Source organism: Peromyscus leucopus, chromosome 22 (assembly GCF_004664715.2).
Source record: "Peromyscus leucopus breed LL Stock chromosome 22, UCI_PerLeu_2.1, whole genome shotgun sequence".
NCBI classification, from domain to species: Eukaryota; Metazoa; Chordata; class Mammalia; order Rodentia; family Cricetidae; genus Peromyscus; species Peromyscus leucopus.
Genome location: NC_051081.1, coordinates 49,416,245 through 49,428,461, shown reverse-complemented (window position 1 = coordinate 49,428,461; position 12,217 = coordinate 49,416,245). Strand labels below are relative to the sequence as shown.

At 52.6% G+C, this 12,217-nt stretch overlaps 1 protein-coding gene across 1 annotated transcript in view; it reads left to right on the top strand.

Annotated features, from left to right (window-relative positions):
* Positions 1–6,327: 6,327 nt before the first annotated feature.
* Positions 6,328–12,217, top strand: part of Hpcal1 (hippocalcin like 1) — a 109,325-nt gene continuing 103,435 nt past the window's right edge. Inside the window, exon 1 of the mRNA XM_028877693.2 lies at positions 6,328–6,566. The gene's annotated coding sequence lies outside the window, so the exon portion shown is untranslated. The remainder of the gene's footprint in view (positions 6,567–12,217) is intronic.

Sequence of the window (12,217 nt, the reverse complement as noted above, 5' to 3'; positions counted from 1 at the left end):
AATTCTAGGGCCTAGAGAGATGGCTTAGAGGTTAAGAGCACTAGCTGCTCTCCCAGAGGTCCTGAGTTCAATTCCCAGCAACCACATGGTGGCTCACAACCATCTATAATGAGATCTGGTATGTAGGTAGAACACTATATACATAATAAACAAGCAAACAAATAAGTAAATAAATCTTTAAAATTTAAATTCCATTATCATTATTATTATCATTATTAATTGTTTATGTTTAGTTTTCTTTTGAGACAAGTCTCCTGTAGTCCAGGCTGGCCTCAAACTCCTTATGTAGCCAAGGATTACCTTGAACTTTTGGTTCTTGTCTCTACCTCCTGGGTGTGGGGCTACAATGTGTGATACTGAATGTTGTGGAATATTAAGATGTGTTACATTTGTTTATGCTGTGGAACATTTGTTTAATGATGCAAAGATGTGTTGCATTCTTTCATGTTGTATTTGTTTAACTCTGTGAAGCTGTGTTACTGTGCCTGCCTAAAACACCTGATTGGTCTAATAAAGAGCTGAACGGCCAATAGCTAAGCAGGAGAGGGATAGGCAGGGCTGCCAGGCAGAAAGAATAAATAATAGGAGAAATCTAGGCTAGAGGATTGAGAAAAGAAGGGGAGGAGAACACAAGGAGACAACCACTCAGCCCCACAACCAGCCACGGAGTAAGAGGGAAAGAAAGGTATAGAGACTAGAGAAAGGTAAAAACCCAGAGGCAAATGTAGACAGAATAATTTATGTTAGGAAAGCTGGCTAGAAACAAGCCAAGCCAAGGCAGGGCATTCACAAGTAAGAATAAGCCTCTGTGTATTTATTAGGGAGCTGGGTGGCTGACCCCCAAAGAGCAAAGACTGAAACAAACACGTCCAGCTTCTCCTTGAGCCTCTAATTTATTTTTCCCAGATGTGCCGTGGTGTCAAAGTTTCTTTTCATTTGCTTCTTGGTCCTTTCTATAAAAAGAAATCATTCTTCAATAAGTCATGAACACTTAAATTTTTTTCTGAGAGTTTTATAGGCAATTCATCCAGTTTTAGTTACTTTTTGTATAGGATATCAGGTCGGGACCTAAATTTATTCTTTTTCTATTTGTTGGTTTGTTTGCTAGATTATTTTTGAGACAGGTCTCATGTAGCCCAGGCTTGCCTAGAACTTGCTGTGTTGGCTGAGGATAACCTTGAACTTCTGGTACCCCTGCTTCTCCTCCTGAATTACAAGGGAATGCCATCATGCCAAGATATGCATATATAGAATCTGGTCTTCCAAGTGTCCCAACAGCATTTGTTGAAAACACTACTCCTTCTCCCGTTTAATTATCTTTATAGTCTTGACAGAAGTCACTTGACGATGTGTGAGGGTTTATTTCTGGACTCTCGGCTTTATTCTGTCCATCCAGATGGCGGTTTTGACACCACGGCCACACTGTCTTGATTACTGTAGCTTTGTAGTGATGACGCTGGTCTTCCTTCCAGATGGAAACTGAAAAGCACATTTACCACTCGCCTTGGAGGGATATGGGGCAACTGTCTCTTCAAGCGCACTCTCCCTGGGCCTGCAGCATCAGCATCAACCAGAGCAGGGGTTCTCAACCCGTGGGTCGCGACCCCACAGCGGTCTCACACACCAGATATCCTGCTTATCAGATATTTACATGACAGTTCATAACAGTGGGAAAATTACAGTTACGAAGTAGGAAGGAAAATAGTTATATGGTTTGGGGGTGCGGTGGGGCGTCGCCACACCATGAGGAACTGTATTAAAGGGTTGCCGTGGTAGGGAGGTTGAGAACCGCTGCTCCAGACACTGGTCAGAAGTGCACTTTCTCAGGCAGTGCCCTAGGCTTGCTTCACTAAAAACTCTGGGTCCCTGTGGCCCAGCGGTCGGCATCCTGCCAGGCTCTCCAATGGTTCTGCTGGGCGTTGCAGGCTGGAATTCATTGCATTGCACCTGCACTGTCTTGGTGCCCCCGGGGACAACCGCAAACCCCTACAGTTATCGATTGAGCAGTGGGGCTGTAGTCAATCCAAACACTCAATTGCAGAGTTAATATGGAAAGAGAATTAAAAAAAAAAAACCCTCGTTCACGATTTTCACATTGATTTTTCACGTACGCACAGGATTAAGTAAAATGCACCATTAAAATTGATTTCAGATGCCGGGGAGATGGCGTTGTGTGTAATGCAATTACCAGACAAGCGTGCGGACCTGGATTCACATCCCTAGAACCCACGTGCTTTAGTTTGCTTTCTCTGTTGCTGTGATAAAATATTCTGACCAAAGGCAGCTTAGGGAAGCCCGGGGCTTCTTTAGCTACACTTTCATGTTACAGTCTGCCACTGAGGGAAGTCATGACAGGAACCCCCGTGGGAGCTTGACGTAGAATCTGTGGAGAGATACTGCCTGCTGTGGAGATGTAGTGCTGGCTGGACCAATCCCCGGCTCACTGGTGTATGGTGGTGCACACCTATAACACCAGTGCTCAGGAGGCAGAGGCAGGCAGAGCTCTGTGAGTTTGAGGCCAGCCTGGCCCACATAGAGAGTTCCAAGCCTCCCTGGTGAGATCTTCTCTCAAAAAAAGACAGGAGGTGGGGGTGCTGGCTGGAAAGACAGCTCAGTGGTTAAGAGCACTGGCTACTCCTGCAGAAGACCAAGGTTTGAGTCCCAGTACCTACACAGTGACTCACAACTGTCTCTGCCTCCAATTCCTAGGGATCTGACATGCTCTTCTGGCTTCCAAGGAGCACCTGGCATGCACATGTGCACAGACATGTATGCAGGCAAAACACCCCCCCACACACAAAATTATTTTTACAAAAGAAAGCAAAAACTCAAAATGAAAAAAACCCCTGATCCCTGTGAGAGGTATGCACCAAGGTCTCAGGGTACCAGTAGCTCACTTTCCCAGAATAGAGACCACACTGAGCAAATCTGGAAAGGCAGGCAGTTTTCCAGTTTACACTGGTTTGGAACAGCGGTCAGAACCACTGTTTGTATTTGACTTTGGAGTTTAACGTCTCCCTGAGGGATCTGCAGTCACACAGGACCTAGGCTAGCTCTCATTTTTCAGACAAGGAGAAGACATCAGTGTACAGTGCAGAGCCTCAGGCTGGGCCAGATAAGTTTATTAAGGTACACAATATTTTGGGGAACACAATACCACCACATTTCCTGTGTGTGGAACCCGACGGGTTGTGGACTCTCCCTCCGTCCAGCTGTGTAAATCCGCAGGAGCACAGACCTGTAGCCCAACTTGGTGTCTGTGGAGTGAGTCGTCCAAGATCAACATCGGCAGTGGCTCAAGTACACTTCAGTTTATAAAGCCATTTCCCACTCCTTAGTGTGATTGAACCTACCTGCCTCCCATCCAGCCTAGCCAATGGCGGAGCAGTGCTCTGCTGAGAGACGCTCAGAGCCGGCAGCCTTGTCCTGCGGCACTGACCAAACATGGTGCAGCTGGGACCAGCCTGGGGCCTCCAGACTGACATGTTGCTTTTCTATATATGTGCTGTGTGGTCAGCTCTGGTGGGGAAGGGGAGGGATGAAGGAGCAGGAAAAAAAAGATGGGAGAAATGTACCTATCATTTCCTGAACACCTATGATGCTGTAGACCCTGTTTGTACATCAACTGTTTAAAATCCGTAATATCCACATTTAGGAATTAAGGGCTGGGGGGTGGGGAGGGGGGCAAGATGTCACAGCCGGTAAAGGAGCTTTTCTGCCAGAACTGATGATTTGAGTTAAAATCTGGGAACCCACATGGTGATGTAAAAGAACCGACTCCTCCGAAAGCTGCCCTCTGACCTCCCCACAGGTATCATGGGACGTGTGTGTAGACGCACATAGACATACACAAATAAATGTAAAAAACAATAAAATAAAGGGATGCTGGAACCCTGGACTCTGGATCGGGGCTCAGTTGGGGTGACTACAGAGAATGTTCCAGGCCTGTCCAAATAGGGTGGGGGGACGGTGGATAAGATGATGTAGAGGTATTATTTATGTCTCCCAGTCACCTCATGAGGGATATCTTCTTGAGAGCCTGAAAGTCTGGCTCCCCCTGTCCTGATGCCTCAGCATCCAAGGTAGGACAGAGGAGTCCCAAAGATGCAGGGGTGAGACCTCCCTAAAGCCATGAGCAGGGTTCTGGAGCCATAGCCTCAAGATCCAGGAGGGGTGATAGGTGTAGACTAGACTGGCCAAGTGCTGGGATTAAAGGTGGGTACCACTACACACAGCTACTCTCAAGTTTCTTTTCTTTTCTTTCTTTTTCTTTTTTTGTTTTTGTTTTGTTTTGTTTTTGAGACAGGGTTTCTCTGTGTAACAGCCCTGGCTGTCCTGGAACTTGCTTTGTAAACCAGACCAGGCTGGCCTGGAACTCACAGAGAGCTGCCTGCCTCTGTCTCCCGGGTGCTGGGATCAAAGGTGTGTGCCACCACCACCACCACCACCACCACCACCACCACCACCACCGCCGCCACCGCCGCCCGACTACACTCAAGTTTTTTAAAGTGCTATATAAAGTCAGCTTTTATTTAATTTAAAAATTACACTTATTCTCTCTCTCTCTCTCTCTCTCTCTCTCTCTCTCTCTCTCTCTCTCTCTCCATCCAAGAAAGCCATAACTCCCAGAGCCCCCTCACACCTAAGTAGGTCCATATGACTAATTCTGGACCATGAGCGTGGACAGAGACGACTCGGCCAGAAGCTTCCAGGCCGGCTCCTAAAAGACCTCTCTGCAGTGCTGCGGCTGCTCTCTTGGCTCTCCCTTAATGGATGTGGAGAACCAGTGGGAGCCTGAGGGTCTGCTGGCTTCACTAGACAGAAGCTTCTGGGTTTCCGAATCTCTGAGTAGGGCCTCCCTCTTCCAGGCTCAGCAACCTCGGAGTGAATAAGGGACCACCGTACAAAGCAAACCTGCCTTGGCCGACTGGATCTCTGAGCTCCTTCCTCTCTGCCTCAGTCACCCGCACTTGCCGGGGGAACTGCTACTGAGGGCCTCTTACCTGTAACCCTACATACCTGTGCAGCCGTGTGCTGCAGAAAGGGACAGAATGACCTTGGACAGGGTCTTTACTGAGAAGGGAGTCATCACGGCCCGGGAGACCAAGGCTAGCCCCTAACGTCAGCTGGACAGGAGCGCTAATACCCTCACAGCCATCATTCCCTTGAGTCTCTCGGCTTTAATTCCTCCATCCTGCACCAGAGGCAGGGAGGGCTGGAGGAGGCCCTGGGGCGGCCCTCCACCCTCCCAGATGCTCTACTACCGGTTCCCCTGGCAGCCTCCCGTGTAGTAGGAGTTCACTCACATGTTTTTGTGGAGGAGGATTTGAAGGAGGGATTTGAGTTTTTCCCTAGAGACGCCAGAGAGACAGTTTCGTCTCTGTACAACAGGCTCGCCCAGCTCCTCATATAAAGCTGTTTCTGTGGTTACCTGTCTTCTGGGATGTTTGCAGTGGGTGGGCATGGCAGGTGCGATCTGCCAGGGTATGCCGGGAGCTGAAGGAAGAGCTGCTGTGCCCCGCCCTCCCCGGCACCCAGAAGGCCAGCTGTCCCTAGTATGGGAGACATCAACTAAGCCCCCCTCCTCACCGGGAAAACCGAAACCACACTGAATGCCAGGGAGGCAAAGACCCAAAGAAGGGCCCTCCTCAGTGCCCGTTTTATAGGTGGGGAAACTGAGGCTGAGGGAATCTAAGGGTTTTCTTGGCAAGATGGCTGGATGAGTTGGGAGAAGTAACTGCCACGGGAATCCAGGTCTTCCCGCCTCCAGGCCAGGCTCTTCCCTTTAACGAGGCGCGGGAAGGTGGGTGATAGGTGCACACGAGACTGGCGTGGAGAGGGAGGGAGGCGGGCCTGGCAGGCGGCCCAGAAGGTGCTGGGGTGCCTAGGGCGACTCAGGCCGCTTTTCCACTTCCCTGGCCACCAGGGCCGCACTTCCTGCCAAGAACTGCCGGGGCGGGGGGCGCTGGAGTAAAGCCGGCCCCTCCGGGCGCCGCCTCTCGGCCTCTCCCACACCCGCAGGCCAGAGGCCAAGGGTGAGGGAGGTGGGACCCGTGCTCGGCCCCTCCCCTGCCCCGGAGTCCCGGGGGGAACTGACACCCAGCGGGGAATCTGCCAGCGGTCAGGGTGATAAGAACCAGGGGTCGCGCCCCGAGGGTCCAGCAGTGGGTGTGGCACGGGACGGGGGCGTGGCCGGGCTGCGGCCGGGGAGGTGCTAAGCCTTGGGGGCGTGGTTGCGGCGGGGGGCGGGTCCGCAGGAAACTTGAGTGTCCGCCCCCGCCGTGCGCCCCGCCCCGGCCTCCGCCTCCGGGTCCCGCCTTCTCGTCCCTTCCTTCCCGGGCTGGCGGCGGCTGCGGGTGGTGGACCTGCGGAGCGGCGGTCGCCCACACCTCGCTCCCTCCTGAGCCGGCGGATCCTTTTGTCTCTGCGAGCGGCGAAGGTCGCAGGGCCGGCGCGGCGGCTGCGGGGGGCGCACGGACGCCCGGGCTCCGAGCCACTTCCCCGGCCTCAGCCGCCGCCGAACTTGGGCTCGAGAAGCCAGCGGACCGCGTCCAGTGCCGGAGCCGGTAGGAAAGGGGCGACTGCGGGGCCGCGGGGCTGCGTGGAGGGGAGCGCGTGTGCCCCGGCTCGCTGCGACCCGGCTGTGTGTGAGTGCGCGGGTGTGTGCGCGCCGGTGCTGATGGTGCCCGTTTCTCTCTCTGCGTGGTGGACTTGCAGCTGACCGCGGACGGTGGCGTGGCTCTAGAATGGCGTGTCCTCGTGGGGGAATCGGTGTGCTCGGTGGGATGGTGCACTTTTCAGACTGCGTTTGTGGATTTGTGTGTCGGGGTGCAGTTGCCGGTGGGGACCAGGGCCGGGCGAGTGTGGAGCCGGGGAGCCGCTGTGCGCAGCGTGGGGGTGGCGGGGTGGGCGTGGGCGGTCTGGCCCCCCGCAAGCTGAGGCCCCGGTTGGTGTCGCTCGGCGCAGTGCGTAGCTCAGGAACATGATGATGGTACGGCTAGGACCCCACGGGCGCAGTGCCTGCCTCGTGGGCAGCGGGCATTGGTCCCCACCCCCCCCACACACCCCCGGGAGGGAGGACAGGTCCACAGGGTCCACGTGGGACGCTTGTGAGCTTCGAAGAGGGATGGGACCCGCGCGGTGGTGATCAGCTCTGGGACAGTGGGGGAAAAAAATCAACGCAGCCCTGGTCTCGCCGTTACCCGCCCTGAGACCTGAGCCAGACACGCCACCTTCTTTCTTGGGTCGCAGTTTGCGTCTCTATCATATGAGTTCGGCCCCCTCTGGAGCTGTCTTGACCGAGTGAGAATGCACTGTGTGCAGTTCTTGACCCAGAGCCTTGTACACAGTAGGTGCTCTTCGCTGGCTTTTCCTCTTTAAAAAAAATAAAAGAAAGAAAAGAAATCTGTTTTGCCTATATTGTGGATGACGCTCTCATTTCCTCCTCGGCTGTGGTTTGTGCCTCCCTTCCTGGCTCTTAACTTCACAGCGAAAGCTTGGAGATTCGAGAAAGTTTAGGCGGCTGGGTGCGCTGCCTCCTCCCCGCACCTCGCGGGGCTGTGTGGCGCGGCCTTTGGGGGTGCGCGGCGCCAGTCCGGAAAGCTCCCGCATCCGTGAAGGTTTCCGAAAGGCTGAGACGACTGAGGACTTGGGAGCCCTTCTGTTCAACAAGTACCGGGGTGGGGGTGGGTGGGGGGTGGGGGCAGTGATGTCGCTTGTGGGATTCGAGTCGCTATGTGAAAGCGGCGGTCTCCGCAGACTCGCAGTCTGGGGTTCCTGGAGCCTTCTTCCTGGCCTGGTCATTCGGGAGGCCACCCTCTGCTCTCCTAGCCGCTACCGAGTCCACCCAGAGGAGGAGGATGGCCAGGACTCCAAACCTGTTAGACACTGCCCCACCCCCCTCAAGCCCCACCTACCCCTGCTTGCATGCGGTCAGCCTGATGCAGGAGGCCAAGGTCCGCGTGGTACCCCTCCTTCCAGTTCCAACCATTGATTAAAAAAAAAGAAATATATATATATATATATTTATATACACACATATATATTTATATACACATATATATGTATATAAAATAGTATTGAAACCTGGTTAAAAGAAAAAAACTACACTGCCCTGATATGCATCCTGTTCTTGGCAGTTTACTCAGCCCAAACAGCACCTGAGCATCTGCTCTGCGCCAGCCAGAGAGGCGCGTGGAGCTGCTGCCGCGGCCCTGACGAGTCCCTGGATTGCTTCTCTTCTCTGCCTTGTTCTTCTCAGGACCCTTCCCAGTTCAAGAACAGCCTTTAAGCAAGGGAGGAACAGACCCTTTTGGTGCCAGGGATTCTCAGAATGGAGTTCTGGTGGGGACTGGGCTGGGGTGGGGATGCCTGCCACCGCACCGGCCTTTGTATGGGATGTGTTCCAGAGTCTGGCATGTTCCTCAGTGCTCCCGATTTGTGCTCTGTCAGAAGCTGGCAGATCTTGCGGGCGTTGAGACATGGGAGCAGAAGAAACCTCTGGTTTGGGTCCTTCGGTTTGTCTTCAGAGCCCTGAGATCTCTGGGATGATGGCCATCCAGGGATGTCATAAGATGATGCGTCATCCTGATTTGATGTTGGGGACTCACTTTACAAAAACCACCTGTTCTGAGTCTTATCAAATGATTTTATATCCTAAAGAGAAAAGGGCTTTTGATTGGAATCTTATCTCCCCCAGATCAGATTTAATAATCATTTTTAAAAACCAGTCTGGCTTTCTCAGCTCAGAAGACAGATCCCAAAGCTGTCTTGCTTTGCTTTGCTCTGCCAGTTAGAGCCAGCCCTTTGTCTCAAGCAAACCAGTATTTTGGCCTTCGATCTATTTCTGTTTCACTTTTGAGAGCGCCTGTAATTACGGAGCTCTTGAGGTTTTATTGGCTAATGTGCCAATGGGAAGGCCCAGGGGCTGTGCCTCTCCCTGTCTGGGGATGTAATGTCACTGCCTAGCCGGACCGCTCCTTGGAGCCCTGCTTTTACACTGTTTCCTAGGTGGAACACAGCTGTCACTGTGTCCTAACAGGCCAGGAGTCGTGACTTTGAGAAGGGATGTCTGCAAGCCTGTTGGCTTGTAGAGAGAGATCAGGGCAGGTGGACAGCCCCGAGGAACAGGGGTTTGTCCAAACTCTGGCCATATACTTACTCCTGACCAACAATGAGCTGAGGGGTGGGGGGAGGGAAAGAGAGAGGGAGGGAGGGAGAGAGAGAGAGAGAACTTGAGGGACTTGTTTTAGACTCTGGTCCAGTCCTTCTCCCTGTGCACAATTAGAAATTCCCACGGAGCGAAAAGGAAGGGGTCCAGGGCCCCTTGCTAGATCAGCTCCATCCCTACCCAGAAAGACTGTTTCTTTTGTTAGCTGGTTGACCTGCAGCTCTTAGCGTTTGGAGCCCAGTCCTCGGGATCCCAAGGGCTGCCTTTCCCATACAGCTCCACCCTGGCTAGGCAGCAGGATGACTTCTGTGTCTTCCTCTCAAACTCCCTCTAAGACTTTGGGTTGCCCCCTTATAAATGGTGGAACTCTGGGATTACCTACAGTCCAGCCGTAATCCCAGGCCCTCCCAGGGAGCCCCAGTGTTTACTTGCGATTGAAGGTTAAGGTGTTGGCAACTCTTTATCTAGGTTAGGATCTGGTTTATCTTAGGACCTGTTGCATTCCAGCAAGTCCCAAACCATGCTTGTTTGGTGTGGAGAATGCTTTCAATTTATGAGTTGCTGGCCCAGGCTTGACAGGGGATTATGTATGTTTTTGAGTGTTTGTCAGGATCTGATGTCATTGTGCTTGGGAAGGGAGGGCCGACACTTGGGGATTTTAATTGTGCTCTGCCTTGGGGCTCCCTGCTCAAACCTACAGTCTTTGGGGGCTTCTTTGGAGTGGCTGTGTATCTGTAAATCTCACATAGTTCTTGTAGCTAGCTCCCTTTGAGGTGGGCTCTTCATCTGTAGAGGATGTAATTAGATAGAGTCCAGGGTGGGCTGAGGGGCTCATCCCTTAGCGCCCCTTGCTCTGTGTAGGAGAACAACATTCAGTTCAAAAGCACTTCCTAGTGGGGCAGGCTGAAGTATATAACTTCCGGCAATCAATATAGTTGACAGGTGGGACATTTCTTAGGTGCTGATGAGCAAGGTGTGAGTCTAAAGAAATCACACACACACACACACACACACACACACACACACACACACACACACTGTTAGAGAGCCCTACCTTGGCCATGGTGGTTGACGTGAAAATGAATTTCCAAGGCAAAGCTTTACCCCTCAGCATTCGTGACTGGTGACTAACTGAACACTCCCTTCTCCCGGCTCTCCCGGGTTATCCTCTCCTGCCAGCCTGAGGACAGGAGACAGCGCTTCTTAGAGACCTTTTCCTCTACCTTGACGACCCCAGCGCACCCCCAAACACTTGCTAACCTAGTGGTCCTGCTTTCCTGGTGCTGTATTCATTTCTTTGTGGTGTTTTAGGTACAACCTAAGTTGGCAAGCAGCCCAGGAGTCTGGGGGTGGGGGGTGGCAATTCAGGGCTACCTGTCCTCCTTCCACAGTCTCCTCCAGGAGCCAACCCTGGGTCTCTGACTAGGAAAACTCAAGACTGGTAACCACACCATAGTGAAGATTCCCATGATGCTAAAGAAGGCAAGAAAGGGGGTGGGGCTCTCGCTCTGTGGTAGAGCACTTGCCTGACATGCGTGAGGCTCTAGGCTCCACCCCCAGGACTGCCCATCAAATTAAAAATGGAAGCAGGCCTGGCTTGGGGGTGGGGTGGGGGACTCAACTTACAAAGCCTTCATGGATTTTACTTCAGTATCCTTGGGTCTTTGTTGAAATCCTTCCTTGCTCTGAGTCTGCCTCAGCCAAGGGTCTCTCAGTCGGAGTGTTACAGGTGTGCACCTGCCGGATCCCCCAAAACTGGGTGTCACACACCTGTGCTACCCCTTGGCTGCAGCCCTGGTTCCATGTTCTGGGATGGGATATGGGGTTCATGATACCCATCCCAGCTGGTCCAAAACTCTGTGTTGAGCCCAGATCTTCTACCTATCATGACTAGACAACCTTCTTTCTTCATCTGTGAGAGCTCTGTGTCTCAGGAAGGGATGAGGGCTTGTTTCTGTCCCTCACTGAACATGGTGAATCTTCAAAGTGAATCTGGAATGCCCTCCGAAGCCCGAGCCGCCGCTGCCGCCTCCATGTCCGGTGCCTTCTGGACACACAGCCCTGCCAGCAGCTCCATGTACAGGATGCACACTTGGTCATCTTGCCCTCCCCACTCAGGTTTGTCCTCTTACAGAGTAAGCGTGATTGCCCACGCCTCCTGGGAGCCTCTTCCAGTCAGGCTCTGGGGAAGCTGGACCTGGGTTTTTCTGCTGATGGTGCAAAATTAGGGTCGGTCTTGAGCTGAGGATGGGGCAGGAAAATCGTCAAAAAGCCTTTGGAACTTGCCGGGCAGTGGTGGCGCATGCCTGTAATCCCAGCACTCGGGAGGCAGAGTGGATCTCTGTGAGTTCGAGGCCAGCCTGGTCTACAGAGCGAGATCTAGGACAGGCTCCAAAGCGACACAGAGAAACCTTGTCTAGAAAAAACAAAACAAAACAAAACAAAAAACCCCAAATAAACAAAAAAAGTCTTTGGAGCTCAAGGGACCCATGTAGTGGAGCCCATGCCCAGCTAGGAGCAAGGGGCCTTCCAGGGGAAATGCCCTCTAATGGGAGAATAGAGGGGCTGGGTGATTCCTAACCTCTCTCCCCCTCCTCTTCCTCCGGAATTATGTAACTACAAGGTTCCTACCTCTGTAATGATATACTGTGACTCAGATAAAGTTAGGTCCACTTTAAGTGTACAGTTCAGTGATTTTTCTATCAATTTACAGTTATGTAACCATTACCGTCACCCGTCAAAGGCTCCCTGAATCTTTTCTGAATGATGCCTCATCCTCGTGGGCAGTCACTTCCCGGCCCAGCCACCATCCCACGCAGCCACTCGTGGTCAGATTTCCACGTCTTACCTTTCTTCCCTCCTTCCCCTTCCTAGTTTGATTCAAGGGATCTCTTCCTTGGAGTCGGTCTGGAGTCTTCCAGGTAGAATGGACTTTTTGTCTCCATGTTGATTGAGGGAACTGGGCTCTCTGATTGGTCGGTCTCCCTGGCCTATACCTAGCGTAGTCCCGGTACCCAAGATATTCTCAGAGGGTGTGAGCTGGACTCA